The following is a 20653-nucleotide window of genomic DNA, read 5'->3' on the forward strand; positions in this document are numbered from 1 at the left end:
ACATTAATGGTACATTGCTTAGTACAAAGGGTATTCATCTGATCTGTTATTTTGACCACTTAACATTTCTTTCCACAATATTGTGTTTAGAGTAGGTCAGTCCACGATGCAACAGAATAACACATGTTTTAAACATGAGAAAAATAGCAGGGAGATTCCACACTGAAGAATTACAGGGAGCGTACCGGATGTATTCCTTGTTCAGCATGTTCTGAGATCTTGAGATCTTGGGGGAACAATGCACTGGTTCGATGGCTGGGGTTTCTGCCTTGACAAAACAGCTGGATGGATGCCGAACCTCTCAAACGCATGTAGTACCATAGCAGACACAATGGCAAGCATGCTGTATACGGCAGTGGTGGTCTTCTAGCCAATCTGCCTGAAGTATACATCCAAACTTTAAATTTGTAGATCAGCAAGTAAACCGGAAAAGCGTCTACCATGTGGTGATAAAGGAAGTAATCGACATGTACATCACTACTTCCCAATCCACACGTCAGTGTTTGGCAGATTGTTTCTAGAACTGCTTTCAGATTACTTCTCAACCATTCCAGTCTCGAACACCATGTGGACAAATGAAAAAAAAAAGTTTCTGTGTGAGCTCGCATTTCTCTTATCTTGTCTCAATGGTCATTTCTCCCTAAGGATGTAGGAGTCAACTAAATATTTTCGCCTTCAGAGCCAAAAATTTATTATTGTAAATGCGCAAAAATATCTGTACACAAAGGAAAACACCTTTATTTTAAAGACTGGCACACCAACTCACCTATCGTATTCAATGTACTCTCTCCCTATTTCGCGATAAAACTAAACGCCCTGACCCGTCTTCGAATTTCTTCAATGTTTTCTCGCAGTTCTACCTAGTAAAGGTTCCATACCGCGCAGAAACCCTCCAAAAAAGAACAGACAAGTGTAGTATAGGCAAATTGTTGCTTCTTCAAAGCGTTCTGTCCATGAAATCCAGTGTCTGGTTTACCTTCTCTACAACATTATCTATGTGATGGTTTCAATTTAAGCTGGTCATAACTGTGATACTCAAGTATTTAGCTGGATCGATATCCTTTAAATCTAAGTGAATTATCAAATAACAGAAATATAACGGATTTAAATACGCATGAAGATGACATCGAGCCTTTTATTATTTAGGATCAGTTGCCTCTTTTTGCACCATATGGTTATCTTGTCTGAAATACTTTGACATTCTTTCTGATCTCTGAGGACTCTACCAGAAGGTAAACGACAGCATCATCTGTCATAATACGCTGTGCCAAGTGAAGCTGACAGTTGCAGTTTCTCTCATTTATAGCTGAAATCAAGCATCGAGTTTGACAATTCAGCGAACTATAGTACTACTCTTACACATGTAGAAGTGCAGTTAACCTAGTTTTTTCCGAAATTCCTGATAATAAAGCAGTGGTTATTATGTTTACATGTGGTCAAGTTGGAACGTATTGACAGTGCTTCTGACAAGCGACAGAATGACTGTTCTTTAGTGAATACTTGTTTTTTTTTTCTTTTTTGCTCTGTGAATTCTTGTAGTCCGCTGCTTCCACAGAAATGGAATACAAAATAACAATTTCGAACATACCATTAGTTTTCTCACTGTTTCAGAAGGATATGAGTAAAATGCTTTAGTAAGCTTTTGTAAGAAAGGAAATTCATATATATGCACAATGTCAAGCATTTACACAAAATAAGCACGTATATTTCTGACTTTTGCTTAATCCAGTACAGTTACCGAAACGATATCAAGACAGAAAGCGTAATACATTGCAAAATGTTGATTATACTGGTGTAGTGAGCTCGATATTAACGATATGTCGCCTTAAAATCTTAGTCATTCACGAAGTTTTAAATCCAAGGACCAACATCCATGCAACCTTTCAACTTATGGAAATACCTCTGCAAGCTTTTTAAAATAATTCATTTATACAACTGACATTTTCGTCACTTTATCTAATCTGTAGGATACAAAACAACTATCTAATGAGAGCATATGTGAAGGTCTCTACTTCTGCATCTAGTAGTAGTAGTAGTAGTAGTAGTAGTAGTAGACTATAGCTTTATTCATCCGTATATCTCTTTTTACAAGGATATAGGACTTATTTACAAGTTTAGACTAATTTAAAGTAAGCTAATTCGTGTACACATACATTTACAGACTTCTATTTAGAGACAATAATTAGATTTACTCCTGGTATACAATAATTTTTTCTTATACAAATAACATATTAAATAATGTAATGCCCCACTGTTCACTCATATCTCACTATCAGTCACTGCACACACTATACACACATTGTTTCATAACGCTTCACTCACTACAAACACAAACAGACACACTCCGGTGATCTCTGGGCCATTTTCTGTACTACAACTTCACATTTGCTATCCTGAAAAATTGAGTCAGCATCCCTCTATAATGAGAAAGATGTTGAGCTCAGAAAGAGGAAGAGGTGTATTGTACAATGCATGCAATGCATAGCTTGGAAGTAAGTTTTTCTAGAAAAGGAAAAAGAAGGATAAAACGTATTGTGAAGGTGTTATGTGGAAAAAGAAGGATAAAACGTATTGTGAAGGTGTTATGTGGAATGTTGGATGTTTCATAAGCATTATTATTATTTATTTGTGTAATTTTTTTTACCAAACCCCTACTTTGTTTTATGTAAGTAATCCTTCAATGTAAAAAATGTATTGCACAACAGGTTTTCTATTTGCCTTTTTTTATAAGTGTATTTTTGCAATTTCTTTTATCTCTTTTGGTAATTTATTGTACTGTTTTATTCCTTGGCAGAAAATACTGTTTTGAGTTTTATGTTTATTTTTTCTTGGCAAATTTAAGTTCTGTGGTCATGGACAGAACTGATTGTGCAGTAATTACCAATGTTATTTTCCATGTGTACAACTGACTGGTAAAAGTATTCACATGGAGTCGTTAAAATCCCCAGTGTTTTGAACAAATCTTTACTATGGGCTTGTCTACCATTTTGTTACGATCCCTATGGCTCTTTTCTGGAGTTTGAAAACTGTGTTCATATTTATTGCTTTGTTAGTCATAGCTAAGAACTAAGTTTACATATGAATAATATTTAACTAAAAGACACTGCATGTTACACACTGTTGATAGGATTCTAAAAGTGTAACATGCAGATGTCATTCTGTTTGCTATTACCTTTGTGTATTCACATCACTTAAACTGAGAATCAGTATTCATTCCTAGACATTTTGCATTTGTTACACAGTCTGTAGAGGTGCCATCTACATTTAATTTAACATTGTCATTTTCCACTTCAAACTGAAATTCATGACATTAGTTGTCTTTATGTTCAATGTCACTTTATTGCTTATTGACCATTCGTAAACTTCTTTGAGAGCTTCATTTGCTTTCTCTGCAAGGAATTCTCTTGTTTTCTCAGTGACTATAATATTGCTGTCATCAGCGAAGAAAATTTTTTCACCGTAAGTAACACTACTGCGAAAGTCATTGATGTATATGAGGAATAGTATTGGTCCTAATATGCTACCTTGTGGAACCCCTATATTAATGTATTTTGGTCCTGATAAGTATTTTAATAAATGTTCAGATATATTTGAAATATGTATTATCTCTACTACTTGTACCCTATCTGCTAGGTATGATCGAAACGAGTCATTAGCTACCCCTCTTATTCCTAATCCTTCTAATTTATTTAATAGAATCTTGTGGTGAACTGTATCAAAGGCCTTAGAAAGATCTAAAAATATGCTGTGACACGCTCATCTTTGTCAAGAGCATCAAGTACAACCTTTGCGAATTCTACTATGGCTGACTCCATATTTTTGCCACTTCGTAAACCAAACTGTGATTCACTTAAAAGATTGTATTTATTCAGGTAATGCATTAATCAGTCTTTCATAATTGCTTCTATTATTTTTGAGAATGGTGACAGCATAGAAATGGGCCAGTAATTTTCTATGTCTTCTGCAATATCTTTCTTAAGCAAAGATGCAACACTTGGCTGTTTTAACTGCTCTGGAAATGCCCCTGATGTGAGAGATTCATTTATTATATTTGCTAAGGGATATTGTATAATCTCTATGCATTGTTTCAGTACACACATTGGTACTTCATCTAAGCCCACTGACCTTTTATTTTTTAGTTTTTGAACAATTTTATTGACTTCATCCTCTGTGGTTGGAAGGAATATCATTGTATTTAGTGCATTATTTACAGGTGTTATATTTGTTTTGGGGACTTTTTGCTCTAATGTCTCTGCAATACCTGAAAAATGCCAATTTACATAGTTTGCTATGTGTTGTGGATCATTTATTACCTCATCCCCCTCCGTTATCGTTATGTTATTCTGCATTTCTTTACCTCTCCCCATATCCTTTTTTGTAACATACCAGACTGCTTTGCTTTTATTCTCTGCATTATTTATTGTTTTGTCACTAAATGACTTTTTTGCAGCAATCAGCACCTTCCTATAGATCTTTTTGTATCTATGATAGAAATTTAAGAATTCTGGATCATTAGAAATCTTTTTCTTGGAGCTTAGGTATTTAAGTGTTTGGGAGGACCTGCTGTTATCCATCTGTTTTGTGAGATGTTGATACAGGCATGCATACTTTTGGAAATGTCTTTTCAAAGTTCAGTTTAAATAATATGGAGAATTTAGGGAATTTCATATTTACATTGGTCATTGGTTTCCTTATACACTTCATCCCAGCTTTGTTTTGCTAGTCCCTTTGAAAAATCTTTCATTTTGATGTCTCATAGATGTCGTTTGTTGGCTTGTAGTTTAGGGAATGATTCGATGCCTGATTTTACTGTTGTTATTTGACAGAGATGGTCTGATAGTCAGAGATCTTTTACAGCTACATCACATCTTTACCTGTCTGTATTTGTGGTCATATGGTCAATTACTGATGCAATCATTGCAGCAACCGTTGTTGTACTATTGACTAATAACTACATGCCAAAAACTTTAAAAGATATTTATGAGGGTGCTGCTGGATTCATTTATGATATTAGTGTTGATGTTAATGCCCCCATAAAGAATTATGTTGACCTTTGTACTAGAGACTTTATCTAGAACTGCTGTTAATGTATTGAAAAAAGTGTTCAAACTACCGCTGGGAGACCTATAAAAACATAAAATAATTAATTTCTTGGGGATATCAAACCCTGTTAATTCAATAGCTGATATTTCAAAATGTTTGTCTTCACTTGCTGTACTGAGGTCATGTCTTGATTTGAACTATGTTCCTTTTCTGATAAAATACATGATCTTCCACCCCTTGAAGCAGTCTACAGTAAGAGTTCGCCCTTTCATGCTATGATAACACTGCATGTTGGATTTCTCTCTCTCAACAACAGTGCTCAGTAACACAAACTACTGTGCTGTTTAAAGATTGGAGCTCAACTTCTAATATTCTAATAGTTGTATTTTATTCTTTATTGATTGCATGTTTTGAAGGAGGATTGTTAAGTCTGTGAAATTCCCCATGTTTGTTTTTCCAATTCTTTGTTTCCCTTTGTGGCATTTGCTATGTGTGATATTCGAAGTGTTGAAAATATCCTTTAGGATGTCAAAAAACTGTGCGCTATAAATCCGTAATGATATGCTCGGCTTTGTGCACCGAGTGACGTGACTTAGCTATTGGTTTCAGTAAAATGACATCATGCACGGTCTATGTTGTCTGTGGTCTATGGGCGCGGGAAACAAAATATGTATAGCTGGTTTTGCACAGAGAGTTTTCTATCGAAGTAGAGTTTTGTCCATTATTCTTTGTTATGATTTAGTGTCTTATAAAGTTATGTATTGAGTAATCACCGTGTTTGCATTTTATAAGGGAATTATTTCTTGTCGACGAGTTAGCCATGTTGGTGACCTCATCGTGATACCTTGAAAAGGGCATTTGGAACTAAGATTTATCTTCTTTTTTGCGATAATGACACACATTACATCGCAGTCTCGCCAGAAGCTGAAGTCATTGTGGAACAAACCACATCATCTCCAGCTACATCACAATGTTCAGCCACCGACATAACTCAGCAAGACGTATATCCCACAACCCGCTTTGGTCATGTGAAACTTGTTCGCGCACATAGAATGAATCGTTCAGTAACACGGAGTGTGCACCAATGATGACAAGTGTGTGGTCGTAATTGCACATTTAGAAGGAGAAATGATAGAAGAAACAGAAGACGTTCTACAGGCTGCAAATCACTAGGCTAAGCGCAAACTGAGATGCGTATAGTACGCGTGACGTGATACGACACTGGCGCGACGCGCACGTTCCTCACGTGTTTCGCGGGTCCAACGCATAATGAGACGCGTATACTTATTTCGCGCGCGCGCCGGTTGGCGACGCTCTGCACTGATAGAAACTATTGATACGTAATCAGCATGGTTTCAGAAAACATCGTTCTTGTGCAATGCAGCTAGGTCTTTATTCGCACGAAGTAATGGCCGCTATCGACAGGGGATCTCAGGTTGATTCCATATTTCTGGACTTCCGGAAAGCTTTTGTCACCAGTCCTCACAAGCGACTTCTAATCAAGCTGCTGGCCTATGGGGTATTGTCTCAGTTGTGCGACTGGATTCGTGATTTCCTGTCAGGAAGGTCGCAGTTCGTACTAATAGACGGCAAATCATCGAGTAAAACTGAAGTGATATCACGTGTTCCCCAGGGAAGCGTCCTGGGACCACTGCTGTTCCTGATCTATATAAGTGACCTAGGTGACAATCTGAGCAGTTCTCTTACGTTGTTCGCAGATGATGCTGTAATGTACCGTCTAGTAAGGTCATCCGAAGACCAGTATCAGTTGCAAAGCGATTTAGAAAAGATTGCTGTATGGTGTGCCAGGTGGCAGTTGACGCTAAATAACGAAAAGTGTGAGGTGATCCACATGAGTTCCAAAAGAAATCCGTTGGAATTCGATTACTCGATAAATAGTACAATTCTCAGGGCTGTCAATTCAGCTAAGTACCTGGGTGTTAAAACTACGAAAAACTTTAGTTGGAAAGACCACATAGATAATATTGTAGGGAAGGCGAGCCAAAGGTTGCGTTTCATTGGCAGGACACTTAGAAAATGCAACAACTCCACTAAAGAGACAGCTTACACTACACTCGTTCGTCCTCTGTTAGAATATTGCTGCACTGTGTGGGATCCTTACCAGGTGGGATTGACGGAAGACATCGAAAGGGTGCAAAAAAGGGTAGCTCGTTTTGTATTATCACGTAATAGGGGAGAGAGTGTGGCAGATATGATACACAAGTTGGGATGGAAGTCATTAAAGCATAGACGTTTTTCGTCGCGGCGAGATCTATTTACGAAATTTCAGTCACCAACTTTCTCTTCCGAATGCGAAAATTTTTTGTTGAGCCCAACCCTCATAGGTAGGAATGATCATCAAAATAAAATAAGAGAAATCAGAGCTCGAACAGAAAGGTTTAGGTGTTCGTTTTTCCCGCGCGCTGTTCGGCAATGAAATGGTAGTGAGATAGTATGATTGTTGTTCGATGAACCCTCTGCCAAGCACTTAAATGTGAATTGCAGAGTAGTCATGTAGATGTAGATGTAGATCTCGCTAATGGTCATACTTACTGTGGAATGCACATTTTAGTAACAAGCTACGCAAAATTCGAAAAATCTGCAATGAAAACTAGGAAAACTTTAGCTAACATGTTGAATTTTTCTTTAGACTAGGGAGGGGGTCTCTATCTGCCTCCGATCTCGAGAAAATGGATCCTATGTAGCACGTTCACTACCGATCTCACGCCCGCAGAATGAAATATTCACAACTTCCCTCATATCTCCTAAACCGCTCGAGACGTCGAGAAGAGAGTTTGGCGAATGATAGCACACAAGGAAGAGAGTACTTTGCCAGTTCGTAAACACAGGGAACTTTCTTATGTTCGGCCATATATCAGTAGTTATACTTCCTTTTTATTTTTATGTTTTTTCACTCCACTAAGTGTAATGTTTTTAAGAGTTATCGACAGCTAATGAAGTAAGAGTTTCCTATTATGAAAGTAAACATGAAACTTCTTCTGTTATTTTACTGCGAGGAGACACTGTGAGGTTTTTCTTAAGCTATTGAGCTCTCTGATTGCCAATTACTTGTTTAATGAGGCACTCTGTTTCAGGATTCTGCCGCAATAGTTCTGTGAGATGAAATTGTGCAAACTACACAGTGTTTTGGCAGTTGAAGTGCAGTCAAACCTGTCAACAAAAAAATGTGGCCCTCCCTCATAAATGACGATGTTCCTTCGAATGAGGAAAGGTTAACAACTCACACAAAAATAAACTGCCAGTTCTGTTGGAATTTTGGTTGAATCCCTGTAATCCACCGTATTTTTAACACTGAACGACTGAAATGGAAACTTACCAAAAGATTTTATTCCTTCTCTTGATCTGAGCATTATTAAATAATGATGAGCATTTCCGACAGTCGGAATGATAGGCACATGCCAGATGCTGTTTAGTCAGCTACGGCCTGCCAAACTGACAATGTGTGATTCGCTAATAAAATAGTTGTTATTGAGAAAAATAAGCAATTGACCTGTCGCACAACACAATGGTCAGTGTGTCGTCAGCAGATGAGAATAATGGACGTGACAGAATGTGAACGATAACCACTTGTGCCTTGTGAGCAGGAGTTCGAAAAATATTGTCATGATAGCAGATCTGCCTCTCTCAGCAATATATTTCAACAAATCAAATATATAATCACCACATCGTTTCAGAATACTTCTACTTTCGTAATAATACCGACCACTTTTTCTCATTTGCAGAGCCTGTTGTATAATTAGATTATTAATGCTGAAATGTGTATGCAACAACTGAAATGCTTCTTCTCAACACCGTGAGCAATTAAAACATTGTTATGTGTGACTGCTTTTCGACTGTTTCTAGCTTGAAGTGGAAATGTGATGTCCACATGTACAAAGTAAAATGTCTCGTAATACATCCATATCCAAGTAACGATAGTGAAACTTATTAACTTCATTCCTTGACGCTTTTTACCAGATGCATGTTATTGTTGTTGTGGTCTTCAGTCCTGAGACTGGTTTGATGCAGCTCTCCATGCTACTCTATCCTGTGCAAGATTCTTCATCTCCCAGTACCTACTGCAACCTACATCCTTCTGAATCTGTTTAGTGTACTCATCTCTTGATCTCCCTCTACGACTTTTACCCTCCACGCTGCCCTCCAATACTAAATTAGTGATCCCTTGATGCTTCAGAATGTGCCCTACCAATCGATCCCTTCTTCTAGTCAAGTTGTGCCACAAATTTCTCTTCTCTTCAATTCTATTCAATACTTCCTCATTAGTTATGTGATCTACCCATCCCATCTTAAGCATTCTTCTGTAGCACCACATTTCGAAAGATTTTATTCTCTGCCTGTCTAAACTATTTATCGTCCATGTTTCACTTCCATACAAGGCTACACTCCATACAAATACTTTCAGAAATTACTTCCTGACACTTAAATCTATACTCGATGTTAACAATTTTCTCTTCTTCACAAACACCTTTGTTGCCATTGCCAGTCTACATATTATATCCTCTCTCCTTCGACCATCATCAGTTATTTTGCTCCCCAAGTAGCAAAACTCCTTTACTACTTTAAGTGTCTCATTTCCTAATCTAATGCCGGCAGCATCACCCGATTTAATTCGACTACATTCCATTATCCTCGTTTTGCTTTTGTTGATGTTCATCTTATATCCTCCTTTCAAGTCACTGTCCATTCCGTTCAACTGCTCTTCCAGGTCTTTCGAAGTCTCTGACAGAATTACAATGTCATCGGCGAACCTCAAAGTTTTTATTACTTCTCCATGGATTTTAATTCCTACTCCGAATTTTTCTTTTGTTTCCTTTACTGCTTGTTCAATATACAGATCGAATAACATCGGGGATAGGCTACAAGCGTGTCTCGCTCCCATCCTAACCACTGCTTCCCTTTCATGCCCCTCGACTCTTACAAATGCCATCTGGTTTCTGTACAAATTGGAAATAGCTTTTCACTCCCTGTATTTGACCTCTGCCACCTTCAGAATTTGAAAGAGAGTATTCCAGTCAACATTGCCAAAAGCTTTCTCTAAGTCTACAAATGCTAGAAATGTAGGTTTGATTTTCCTTAATCTATTTTCTCATATCTGTGGAAATTACGCCTTCTCGATTTTTTGCAAAAGATCATAGAGATGCGTCAGCATAACAGGCAGCAAGTAGATAAACTTGTTTTACTTTCCTGCCTTGCTTCTAAATCATGTGATTGTGTAATATTCCTTACTCCCTTATTCACTGCCTTCACGATGAATCGTCTATTTCTTCTTACGATCTGAAATCATTGTAGAGACAAAAGATATAATCCCAGTGGCTAATGGCTCACCAGTTATTGATGTGTGCATTGTTCTTGACAAAAGAATAAACAAACAAAAGAACTGTACAGATATATGTAACTGAAAACTATTATGTACTAACGAAAAGAGATGGAGAACTTAAATGGCGAAAAACTAAACACTACTCAGTGATAATAAAATTCAATATACAGTAAGGCCGTATTTTTCGGACGGGTAATACTTCCACTGCCCATATGCGCCATGCAGAAGTGAACATCTGGCAGGACTCCCTTCCCACTACCCGCCTCATCCCTCCCGCAGTACTCGTGTGGCGTGCGGCACTAGAAACTGTGTTACAACCACAACGCCGCGCGACCTGATGCAGGTGCCTGTCGCGTCCCAGTCGCATCGCGTCGCAATTTGCGCGGTCCCACTTGAACGTGAGAAGTTTCAAAAAAGCGCGCTGCGCTGTGCCGCACCACACGCGCTATACGCGACTCAAATTGCACATAGCCTAAAGAACGCACTTACGCGACGCTACACATTGTTCCAGAGCTTAGGCTGCAGAAGGTTTTTAAGGATTAGCAGCTAGGCGTCAAGTGCCCATTTCAAATGTTGCGAGCTTTACATACTTAATCTGGCGTTAATCTGCTGCCTGAACAGTAGCTATGTGTGCTGTGCCTCTGTAAGTTACCAATTGGTATTCGCAAGTCGTGGAAACATATCAAGATTTGCCATTGCAGGCGCTGGCAGGAATGGTTGATGCAGTAGTGAACATTGAGATCTTACGATAGTCACAGAACGAAAAGTGAAGTAGCAAGTGCCACCACTAGCACCAAAACACATAAATGCAGATGTGCCAATGCAGGGGAAAGAGTGGAGCAGTTTGAAGATCAAATTGCATGCCTGAACCTGAAGCTATCAGCAAAGCCGTGCAAATTACACACCGCTATCAGCATACTCCCGAGCAGCGTACAGTGCGCTGGAAAGATGATCATAGTAGATTGGATACGACTACTGACCAATGGCGCTGGTATTACAGGCGATTTGGAGATAAGGCTCACCAATGCACCTGGCTCTACTGTTATCCAAATGCTGTGGAAGGACGTTAGATGACTCTGACGTTCACCATGAACAATGTAGGCGTCTGCAATTGAAGGTAGAAAAGCAGCATGTAAATGCAACGCTGTTAGCACTGAACCAGTCACAGTGATTATTCATGCACGATGGAATCCTCAGAAAAAAAATTCTTTGTGTATTCCAGTTATGAAGTGAATGTTTACCCTAAACAGGGTGAGTGTTGTTCCTGCCCCACCGACACACATACAAGTTTACTCATCACAGTGAATGACTTGTGCATCGAAACACAGTGAACATAGAATGACATTCTATTTGGGTCTTCAGTATGAACAGACTTCGACATTTAATTATCACCATTGCCGTCAATCCTATACTTGGTACGGATTTTTTGTCTCATTTCCATCTGGTGCTGGATCTAGTGAACTGTCGTTTAACTATAGTCAGTAACAGTGCCAATCTGTCAAATGTGCCATCTATGGTGGTAAATGAGGAGTAGGTAGCGCCAGTTCAACAGCATGGAAAACATCTGAGAGTCTTACATGAGACTGACTATGGGGCAAAATGTTTTAAGGCCAATGGGAACCTTAATACAATAAATGCTGTCAATCGTTGGCTACATACTTCAAAAATTATTTTACAGTGTTCACACATCTGGCCACCACTCATGGGAAGTGTAGCCTCCTGACAATGCGCCATATCCACACCTCAACGGGTCAACCTGTTGCAGCTTATCCAAGGGGGTTTCCATCTCACAAGCTCTTGGCTGTTCAAGCAGTGCTCTAGGAACCGTTAAAAGCAGGTATTGTGAATAGCTCAGATAATACTTTAGCATCTCCACGATACATAGTGCGCAAAAAAGACGGCTCCTGGCGATAAGCAGTGATTGCAGAGCACTCAATGCCCACACAGTTCGCTATTGTTATCGTGTTCCTCGTGTGACTGACTTTAACAATGCCATTGCTTAAACTCAGGTGTTTAATGTGGTTCGTTGCACGAAGGTATTTTTGCAAATTCTGAGAGTGTTAGAGGATGTTCAAAAACTGTTGTATAACAACTTTTAGGCTTTTTTTATAGAAAAGATGCATGTCTTTTGGATTGTAAAACGACATGCAGATGTTGCAGCATTTTGTGTATGAAATGTTGTGTGAGTTACCATTCCCATTCTGTTACGTGGCAGATTTCATCATATTTTCATCTACAGCTGGAAGAATGTGACTCACCTGCGCCTATAGGAGCATGGCATATTACTAATACAACAAAGAGTGTTTTCAGCAAAAGAGAGGTGTAATTTTTGGGATATGTAGTCTCATCAGCCGGTCTGTCACCTATTCCTGGATGTGTGGCAGCAGTGCAAGATATGGCTTTGGCAACATGATTGCACAGATTTTTGGGAATGTTAAATTACTGCCAGCGACATGTTCCAGGGCTGGTAAAACAGCTGGAACCATTTACTATGCTGCTTTCAGGTAAGCATACAACTGGTAATTGGAAGATACCTTGGACCTAAGCGAGTGAAGCGGTATTTCATAAAGTCGAGCAAAGTCTGGCATAAGCAGCATGGCTGGCTCACCCACACATTAGTGCCCCATTGGCTCTATTGGTGGACGTGAACGAAAATGCAATAAGTGCAGCACCTGAACAGGGAATGGATGGTCAGTGGCAAACACTTGCCTTTTACTCACGGAACTTTACACCAAAGTAGAAGAAATAAAGTGTTATCGATCGTGAGTTTCTGGAAATCCAAACAGACATTAAACATTTTCGATTGTCTGTGGAACGAAGACTTTTAAAATTTTTACTGACCACAGACCACTAAATAATTTCATCCAACACACAATGTATCGTGCTTCTCTGCAACAGTGTAGACAATTGGACTATATAGTCAAATTTGCAACTGGTGGGCATGACGTTTCATGTAGAAACAAACTGTTGCTGATTGCCTATCATGAAATTATGCCGAGATAGCGGCCAAGCAACAAGAGGACACTGTGCTGCATGACTTGCTCCAAAGTGAACACACAACCCTGGTGCTGCGAAGCATTGCATGCTAAAGGTTGCATTAATGTGTTACTGATCAACGTGGATGGACACCTCGCTGCTAATATTGTTAGGCATGTGTACATCAGTTGATGAGTACCTGCAATGTTTGCCAGCCAAACTGGTCTACGGCAACCAGTTGTGTGCACCAAGTGAACAGGTGAGCAGTCGACCACTTCAGAAACAGTGACAGAGTTTGCATGACAGTTCAGCTCCCAGGTGAAACATCTGCATGCGGGCCCACCTCTCACGCATGGAGAGAGAAACGTTTTTGTCGACAAAGATCTGCTTGCAGCATCACATGTTTGACTCAGAGCTGATCATGCGTGCCCACCACTGCATCCAACATATAGTGGTCCTACAGGGTGCTTTCGAAAAAGAAAAACATATTCAAGATTGACCAGAATGGCAGGCATGTGACATACTACCAAACAGACTGTTTACCACTACCGACCTATTTAATTTCTTCAAAAACTTCTGCATCCTGAGATCACACTGAGTGTTCATGCAAAATACTTCACCTAAGACAATGTGGAAACCAGAATGTAAAATTGTTAATTTAGATCTTGAGGAAGGGTCAGGAACACGCTTGGTGGCACAAGTTTAAGAAAAACTGAAATAGCATCTACTACTTTGTTTCGTTTAGAGACCTATGACCGTCTGACTGTTTTGCCAACAACTATGTGTTCTACAATTTTCAAAACTTACAAAAATTCGATACATACATATGCAGACATTTGGGTCTCATTTTCATACTCCTAGAAAATGTGAAAAATGATCTCATTTACCAGAAGTGCTTTAGGTGTGATATCATACACATTGCTCATCAGTTCTACCTCCAATGTACTTTCTGCCTATTGGTTTAAGCAGAGGGGATTAGAGTGCAACACCATAGTGCTCATTACATCATCAAATTGTGAACTGGATCCAGCAGACAATAAAATTGTACAAATACGCGATGTTGCACGAAATATTGATGATTTAAATGATATTTAAAACAGTTGGTAGAGGGGATAAAGATACATTCAGCCATCAGTTAGTTTAAACTGAAATAAGAGCAACAAAAGAGATAGACTTTGAACAAGAATGTTCTATGGGATCACTGTTTAAGCTTAAGAAAGGTACAGCGTTTGAGATAAACATATTAGTGAGTTGGATCAGCCATTAGAGATTAAAAGGCTTTATTTGAGTTGAATACTGTCGACCACGATAGACATCTCATTGACTTTCACGGTGAAGAAATCGTAGTACACCTATATTTTATGTAACACTTGCAGAATTGAAGAGAAGTTTAAAACAGACTTATGAAGCCAAAAATGTGTCATTTGCAGCGAAAAAACATTGCACTAACACAGAAAAACTACAAGTTCTTAAATTGCTACTATTGAAACCACACAATAAATGGATTATACAACAAAGATAGGACTTGCACAAACCTTGTGCTTTGGCAGTATTTAATAACAATGATGAGGTCAGAATTCGCATTCAGCACCAGGATGCTTTAACAGTTCTGTGGAACAGTTTCCTCTTTCTGGAAGGAAAAATTTCGTGAAAATGCATTTGAATTCCTGTTTCATTTAATGTTGTTAAAATCACTCACATGAGAAATGTTGACCCCTTACTTAGCTTGCATTTATCGTGAATCTCTAGTACAGCACAATGTCACAAGCGACTGCAGAAAAAGCGCAGGTGTCTCCTGTGTGAAAGAAGGGCAACAGAACAGATCTGCAAAATTGCAGACCAATATCCCTAACGTCGGTTTGTTGCAGAATCCTTGGAACATATTCTCAGTTCATTATAACAAAATTTTCTTGAGGCTAAGAAGCTTATGTCCACGATTCAACAAGTCTTTAGAAAGCATCGCTTGTATAAAACTCAGCTTTTCTCAAAGATATTTGCAAACTATGGACGAAGGGCAACAGGCAGAGTCCGTATTTATAGATTTCCGGAAAGGTTTGACATGGTGCCCCATTAGAGGCTGTTAAAGATAGTACAAGCATATGGAACAGGTTTACAGATTTGTGAATGGCTCAAAGTCTTCTTAAGCTATAGAACACAGGTTGTTGTACTCGACGGCGAGTGCTCACCAGAAACGGGGCTATTGTCAGCAGTATCTCAGAGAAGTGTAACTGCACCACTATTCATCTTTATATACATACAGAAATGATTTGGTGGCTAGGGTGGCCAGCAATGTGTGGTTGTCTGCTAGACAAGGTGTAGAAATTAAGTGACTGTGGGAGGATACAAGTTAACTGAGACAAAATTTATGGTTGATGCGATGAATGGCAGCTAGTTCTAAATGTAGAAAAATGTAAGTTAATCGGGTGTGTAGGAAAAACAGACCCATAATATTCAGATTCATCGTTAGTAGTGTTCTGCTTTATACAGTCACGTCATTTAAATATCTGAGTGTAATGTTTCAATGCATTATGAGATGGGGAGATGGGGCGAGCATGTGATGATTGCAGTAGGAAAGAGAATGCATATAGGATGCTAGTGCAAGCAGTTCTTGAGTATTGTTTAACTGTTTGGGATCCGTACTAGGTCGGATAAAAAGAAGACATTGAGGCAGTTCAAAGGCCGATTTGCTAGACTCTTCACTGATATGTTCAAACAACACACAAGTGTTATGGAGTTGCTTCGAGAACTCAAATGGGAATCCGTGGGAGGAAAGCGACGTTATTTTCGAGGAACACTATTGAGAAAATTTAGAGAACTGGCATTTGAAGCTGGCTGCAGAACAATTCTGTTGCCTCCAACATACATTGTGCGTAAGGACTACGAAGAGAAGATATGAGAAATTAGGGCTCCTACAGAGGCACATAGACAGTAGTTTTTCTCTCGTTCCATTTGCGAGTGGAACAGGAACAGAAATCACTAGTAATGGTATAGGGTACCCTCCACCACACTCTGTAAGGTGGACTGCAGAGTATCGATGCAACTGTAGAATGTCGACAGACAAATGCCAAGGGATTGACACATGCATCCTGTTGAAACTGCTAATGGAATATTTTGAGGGCATGAAACACCTCTCATCAATGTAAAACAAGAACTTACGAGTATTTTAGTAGGAAATGCAACAGACATTACACTCAAGGATCGAGTAATGTGCAAGATAATAAGATTGTGATCGATAACCGTGTATGGAAGACACCTTACTTCTCATTATTTAATGGGAAGCAGTTAACATATTACATATAATGAGCATGTGCTTTCAATTGCCTCTAAGTTTCTGTTCAAGGGAACTGATTACATACGCTGTAGTTTATACTGCTCCACAACAAACATGGCTTATTAAAACAGCAGTTCAACTAAAAATGCCTTATTTCGTCATGCTCATGCTGCATACAGACAGAATCTCTCTCTCTCTCTCTCTCTCTCTCTCTCTCTCTCTCTCTCTCTGTATTCGTTTAGTCGGTTCCGAATCTCTGTACCCCATGAACCAAGGCACGCCAGTTTGTTCTGTCCTGCATTTTACTTCTGTACGTTTTCGAGGTTGAATCACATTACTTTTGTGAAGCCATCGATCCATCTCATCCTCTGACGTGCTTTTCTTCCAAAGCCTTCGATTTTCCCCAGCATTAGTGTTTTTTTCCAGTGAAACATGTCTTCTCATGATGTGTCGAAGGTGGGTCAGCTTTTGTTTTAGTATCAGACCTTCCAGGGAGCACTCTGGTTTTATATGCTCTAATATTGTCGTATTCGTTCTCTTGGAGTCCGTGGGACGCTAAGAACTTTCCTCCAACACTACAGTTCAAAGAAGTGTATTCTTCGCAATTCCGCCTTTCTAACGGTCCAGGTCTTACACCTATATATCACTACTGAAAAGGCCATAGCCTATACAATAAGAATCTTTGTTCTAATATTATATCTCTTCTCCTTAAAACCTTGTCATGGTTTGACATTGCCTTTCTACCTAGCAGCAAACGGCTCCTGATTTCGTGGCTGCAGTAACCATCAGCAGAAATCTGGGAACTGAGGTAACTGAATGTAGACACTACCTCTGTTGTTTCTCCTCCTGTATGCCATGAAATGAAAGGTGCAGTTCCCATAGGTTTCGTTTTCTGATCATTCAACCTAAGACCAGCTTTTTCACTTCGTCTTTCACCTTCAGCAAGAGTGTCTTTATCTCTTCTTCACTTTCTGCCAACAGTATAGTATCATCTGCGTATCTCAGGTTGTTTAATTATCCCAGTTGCTTTAATTCCAGTTTCCTCTTCATCTAGCCCAGCATTGCTCATAATGTGCTCTGCATACAGACTGAATAAGTAAGTTGATAATACGCAGCCTTGCCGTACACCTTTCTGAATCTTGATCCATTTAGTTGTTCCATACATGGTTCCCAGTGTGGCTTCTTGGTCAGAGTATAAGCTCCTTATTAGATGACTGGGGTGATTTGGCACTACCAGATTTTTTAGTACTCCCAGACTGACAGAATACCGAACCCAAAATGTTATTTGTCAATTTTTAACTAACACCAAAGTATACAAAAATTCGGATATCTCACCCTATCAAAATATGCAGCAGGATTGCAGTTATAACGTTTACAGTTTGCTGTTAGATATATGAGGACCATAAAAAAGATTCTGGATGCATGTGCACTGTTACACAGTTATTAATTTACTAGTTTTCAACGGTATCTCGTGCGGTTTGTGGCAAAATAACGGTTTAATAAATTTTTGGAAACATTCGTTCACTGTGTTTTTTAGAGTTTTCTGTCTGTGCATGTAAGTAAAATTGATCATTTTATTTCACATAATTTGTTACCAAATATACAGTTCGGCTTTATAATTCGTTTAACAACTGAAAATGCTATATCCTTTTCGCTCTGTGCGATACTGGATGGATTAAACAAAGGGTTTCGAACACCAGAAATATTTTTTGATTTAACTAAGGCCTTTGATTGTGTTTATCACAAAATACTGCTCTGAAAGTTGGACCGTTACAGAATTCGGGCAGTATCTCACAAATGGATCACCTCTCACTTTAACAACACACAGAAAAAAGGTAATTATTCGCAGTGTTGAGGATGACTGTGAATTGGGGGGTGAGTGGGGTACAGTCAAATTTGGGGGTGGGGCGAGGGGTGCCTCAGGGATCAGTGTTGGGACCACTCTGATCCTCATTTATATAAATGATATGCCCCCTAGTATTACAGGTAATTCTAAAATATTTCTGTTTGCTGATGACACTAGCTTGGTAGTGAAGGATGTTGTGTGTGACATTGACTTGGTTTAAAATATTGCAGTTTATGACTTAAGTTCATGGCTTGTAAGAACTAAAGTAATGGTAAATCACAGTAAGACTCAGTTTTTACAGTTTTTAATACACAATTCAACAAAATCAGACATTTTAATTTCACAGAATGGACATATGATAAGTAAAACTGATTGGTTAAATTTCTACATATTCAGATAGATAGTAATCTGTCATACAAAGACCACATTCAGGGTCTTGTTCAAAGACGTAATGCTGCCAATTTTACTATTTGAATGGTATCTGAAGTAAATGATCGTTTGACACAAAAATTAGTCTACTTTGCTTATTTTCATTGGCTTAAGTCATAAGGTATTATATTTTGGGATAACACTTTCCATTCTAAAAGAATATTTTTGACTCAGGAATGGGGAATTTGGGTGTAAGTTCGCGAACCTCTTGTCGACCTCTGTTCACTAGTATGGGTGTTCTGACACTGGCCTCTCAATATATATATTCTTTACTATCGTTTCTGGTTGACAGCATCAGCTTATTCCCAATAATTAGCAGATTTCACTCAGTTGATATTCGGCAGAAATCCAATCTGGATTTGGATCACACTTCCCTAACTCTTGTGCAAAAGCTGTGCAATATACTGCTGCATCCATTTTCAATAAGCTACCACAAAATTTCAAAAATGTTAGCAGTAACGCATGCGCTTTCAAATCGAAACAGAAAATTTTTCTCATAGGTCACTTCTTCTATTCTGTTGAGGAGTTCTAGAAAAACTAAGTTGATTCTTATGTTAGATTACTCATTGCGTTTACTTGAACTTATGGCTTGACTTTTTTGGGTTCATAAGCATTTTATTTTATCTGTTATTACTGTTACGTTGTAATTTCAAGTACTGACACGTTCTATGACTTTGGAGATTTGCTCCTCAAATTTTTTCCTGCTGAATGAGACTTGTAAATAAATAAATAAATGATCAGTCCACTGGAATTTAAAAAGTTTGCACCCATTGTTGTCATACGTTTGAAACAGAATGAACCTGCAAAATTTACATACGGAATTCAAAGCTGTGCAAAACTTCTCACAAAAACAACAGCTTATGATTTAATTCTGCATTCCTGCACAGTAATGTGTACACCACACACAAGAATTGCACAAAAAACTTTTAAGTGTGTGGCTAAAACTGCACCATCAAAGCTTTCAAGATGGCACTTCGCTGTGCAAACACAGGTATTATTATTCAAGATCTCCAGATGAAGATGGACAACCGACAGTGAAGGATACAGCGTCTACTGCATTCAGAAATAGCTGGTGAGTTAATACAACTTTCACAACTAACGCTACATTACAGAAACAGTCAGGTATACAAATCCGGCAAGACATGGAAAACGGTCTTTGGTTAATATGTAAGTAACACAAAATACATTAGAACAATTTGAGAATAATCTGTGTAGATACAGCAACAACATTCTGGACCATGGACCATAAGGATACAATTGTAATGCAAGAGGTTGCAAATTTGTGAACTGACGCTCTAACCCACCAACTGTGCAAAATATGACACGATAGCCGTCAGGAAGACATCCAACAAGTCTCTCAATCAATACCAAGCTGAATAACTGTTTGATAAGGCCCAGTAACAATGTGTTATTTACTTGTTCAATCTGTGAAGCGCTTTCGCTTGAGTAAATCACTCATTTTCTCTGAAACTGTAATCGTCAAAATTTGGCTTTGTTGGTAATTCAGGAATTAATATCGGCACGTTACAGCATAGTCTGGAAATGTGGCATTCAGTGTGAGCATTCAGTTACACAGGATTGATCTTCTGTCGTCAACCTAGATTGCCCAATATGGTTGCATGATCTAGGTGTATGATATAGGTTTGTTCATAATGCATCCTATAAGTTGTGAATGTCGTCATATCGTTAATACAGACAAATCCCCTTCATAGGTGTTGTAGATTTGGTATAGGCATTTTATAAACAGCAT

General features: G+C 38.7%; 1 protein-coding gene across 1 annotated transcript in view; it reads right to left on the reverse strand.

The window, feature by feature from the left end:
• LOC126359950 (presenilin homolog) overlaps positions 1-20653 on the reverse strand; it is a 155804-nt gene that overhangs the window by 108395 nt on the left and 26756 nt on the right. The gene's annotated exons all lie outside the window — the stretch shown is intronic.

Source organism: Schistocerca gregaria, chromosome 1 (assembly GCF_023897955.1).
Source record: "Schistocerca gregaria isolate iqSchGreg1 chromosome 1, iqSchGreg1.2, whole genome shotgun sequence".
In the NCBI taxonomy this organism is placed as follows: domain Eukaryota; kingdom Metazoa; phylum Arthropoda; class Insecta; order Orthoptera; family Acrididae; genus Schistocerca; species Schistocerca gregaria.